Genomic DNA, 3,930 nt, shown 5'->3' with positions numbered 1-3,930 from the left:
ACACTCTGTAGACCCTTTTCTAAAATACAAAAAAAAATCCAAAAAAATGAATTACCTAGAAATCAACCTAACAAAGGATATAAAATACCTCTACATTGAAAATTACAGTACTCTGGAAAAGGAGACTGAAGAGGTTATGAGAAAGTGAAAAGATATCGTTTGCTGTTGAGTAGGAAGAATAAATACATTGAAATGGCCATCCTTCCAAAGCTGTTGTACAGATTTAATGCAATTCTGATAAAAATTCCAACAGTATATCTCACAGAATTGGATAAAACATTCCTAAAATTCATTTGGAATGTGAAGAGACCTAGAGTCACAGAGGAAATTCTGGGCAGAAAAGGCAAGGCAAGGGGCACCAAAATTCCTGACTTGAAAATATACTACAAAGCTGCTGTGATAAAAACAGGATGTTACTGGCAAAACACTAGACCCAAATATCAATTGTAGAGATTAGAAGATGCAGAAATAACTTGAGACATATTCAGCCACTTTATTTTTGACAAAGGTGACAAAGACATTCACTGGAAGAAAAAACTTCCTTAATAAATGGTGCTGGAAAAAACAGCTCTTCATATTTTGAAGATTAAAGCTGAACTCATATCTTTCACCATGCCTCTAAACTAAATTTGAAATGAATCAAACCTTTAATATTAAAACAGAAACATTAAATATTCTGGATGATAGACTAGGTAAAACTCTTGAAGATATTTATGTAGGCAAAGATTGTGAATAAAACTCCAATCACACAGAAATTACCACAAAGAATGAACAACTTGGGTCTAATCTTATTTAAAAGCTTTTGTAAAGGGCTGGCCAAATAGCTCAGCAGATTAAAGGTCCTGCAAACAGGCACAGGGGCCGGGAGTTCAATCCTCAGGACCTGCAGTGCCAACCCTGCCCTGGGGACACACTGAGAGCCAACTGAAACTGGGTTTGGTGGCATGCATCTGTAATCCCAGCTCTTGGAAGGCTGTATACAGGCAGATCACGACAGATCAGATTTAGTAGTGAGACCCTGAACAACCTGTAGACCCTTCCCTAAAATAGAAAAACATAAAAAAAAGCTTTTCTATAGCAAGAAAACCACCTACAGAGTGAAGAGACAATCCACGATGTGGGAAAAAATGCTTGCCAGTGGTTCCTCAGACAAAGGATTACTATCAAGAACATATAAAGCTCTCAAAACAATCAGACCTCCCAAATTTAAAGATCCAATCCAAAAATGGGCATCTGACATGAATACACACTGCTCAGATAAAGAAATACAAACAACAAATAAGTATATTAAAAAAATGTTCAACATCACTGGTCATTCAAGAGATCCAAACCAAAACAACAGTGGGATTCCATCTCATCCTGGAAGGAGTGGCTTTTCAAGAAGTCGATCCACAACAAATGCTGGCAGTGCTGCGAGGAAAAAGGAACAGTGTTCACTGTTAGTGAGAGCATCAACAGGTGTAATTACTGTGGAAATCAGTGCAGATATTCCTCAAGAAAAGCTAGGATTGGAGGCCTCCTCCTTTGTATCTTCCCAGAAATTAATCAAACCTTGTATCACCATATATGTGCACCCATGTTTATAGCCACAAAATTTGTAATAGCTAGATCCTGGACACAACACAAATACCCATCAACTGAGAAATGGATAAAGAAGATGTGGTCTTTTTATATGAAATAGAGTACTACTCAGTCACAAGGTAGGACAAATGGGGACTTTTATAGGTAAATGGATGCATTTGGGACAATTTGCAGTTTAGACAATTAAATGCCTGTATCTCACACTTTTTGAAATTAGCTTTAAAGCTAACAATATACAATGTATTAACCATTGTTACACCCCCGTTATCTTGTTTTGAATTGTTTTATTTTTTCTCTTTAAAATAAAAAAGAAAGAAATTTCAAAAAAGCTTTTATAATTAAAGAAAAACAAGAGTATTTGTGTATTTGATATTTCTAATAGGCATAGCTAACCCACAGTAAGCTAAATAAATAATACAATGTTTGTTAGATGGGATTTTGAAATCTTGAAATAGGTTAATATTAATTATTTTATCTATAAACCGTGCAATTTCATAATAAAAATATGAGTTAGAAATTTTCTAAAAAATGGAAAACTCCAACAACTGACCTTTTGAGAACAAACTATTAAAAGCAATAGCAGTGTACAACTGAGTAGTCTAATCAATATATTGTTGAATTTAAAAGAAACTCAAGTTCTAGAAAGGTGTACTAGAAATAAAATTGAATAAGGCAATGAATATAAATTTTTCAAACACAAAATGTTAATTTATTATCTACCAATGTACATTTCTTGTAAATGACTAATAGTTGAGAGAGAGAAAATACCTGAAAATCAAGTAAATTTCAACTTTATTTAATTTGGTTAAACAGGTGAACTAATGCTGATTTTAAAAATCTGTGGCAGGGTCTGGGGAGATAGCTCAGCAGTCTAAATGCCTACCTAGAAGGCACAAGGATCTGAGTTCTATCTCTAGTACTGCATGCTATGCTGGCCCCAGAACTCTGGTCACACCATGCCAGCCCCTGAAACTGGGTGTGGTGGTGCATGCCTGTAATCTTAGCACTTGGGAGGCTGAGACAGGAATATCACTAGCAAAGTCTTTTGTTCATTTCTGGGTCCAAAAGAGGAAAAAAAGATGAAACTCCTGGGATATGCAATTTTTTTTATGTGGCTTAGAAAATGGTGCAGACTGGAGGAGGGAGGCTTTAAGGAACAAAAACAACTGAAAATGTAATGGAACCTGCTTTGCAATGGATAGTTTAGAATATTTCATATGATAAAAACAGAGAAAAATGCAATCAGAGATTCTATGAAAGCCAAAAATAAACAAAACCCAAAACAAAATAGAAAAGAATTATCCAAAATGCAACAACAACAACAAAAAGAGGCATGATTCAAAGAGGTAGCCATCTAAATTGTGGCTTGACTGGGATCTTACAATCGAGTGTAAACAAGAGGAATAATTTTGAACTTGGTCAGGAATATTCTCCTTTGATTGATGCTGAAAACCTGATCTGTAAACTGTAAAGGAAAACAAAAAAAGTTTAATTTAGGGAATATAATAGCCATTTTGTCTTCAAGTTTTATGTTCTTTTACTTTGTATGGAAATTATGGAAGCATTAAGATTACAGAACAAAGAAAATGTCATTTAAGAACCACAATGTAAAACCAAAGCAGAGTTGCCATCAGTCAGGATTTGGATGGACAAGGAAGATGAACAATGCTACCCTCATTCAAAGAGAGTACGAAAATGTTGCACACATTGTTACTAGGAAAAGAAGTGGTAGTTTAAGAATATTATTGTATGGTGCTGGGGATATAGCTGAGCAGCAATGGCACCTGGCAAGTGCAACATTATGAGTTTGAGTCCTGGTACCAGGCTGTGGTGGTGGGGGGCAGGTTGGGTATTGTTGTGAGTAGAAATTGAAAAAAACTGTGACTCTCATGAGAAAAGAAAGAAAAAGAAATAATATGAATTTTTATCTAACAAAACAAACAGTTAATTGAGGATACATAAGTTGTGTGAGTCTTGAAACAGAAGTCTAGTTGTCTTAATTACAGAGAATCACGACAGGATCTAAAGCAAAGTGATTAGCAGAGTTCTCACAAGTTAGTACCATTTGAACAGAGATGGACAGGGTAAACATGATGAATTCTCTTTGTAGATATTTTATAAATCTGATATTTAACCTTATACATACATCACTCAAAAATCTATCACTGAAAGGCTATGTAAAATAAAATGATGATAAACAAGCTCCATAGGAATACGTAAAATGTGGTCAAATAAATTCATAATGAATTCACCATTTGTTTCAAGAGCTATAATTGTACTTTATTTTTATTAAGTGTGTTGATATAATCTAGCTATATATAATGATCATATTCATCATAGGGCACTTTA

The sequence above is a fragment of the Octodon degus genome, unplaced genomic scaffold (assembly GCF_000260255.1).
Source record: "Octodon degus isolate 3935 unplaced genomic scaffold, OctDeg1.0 scaffold00298, whole genome shotgun sequence".
NCBI classification, from domain to species: domain Eukaryota; kingdom Metazoa; phylum Chordata; class Mammalia; order Rodentia; family Octodontidae; genus Octodon; species Octodon degus.
This window is presented reverse-complemented; position numbering follows the sequence as displayed.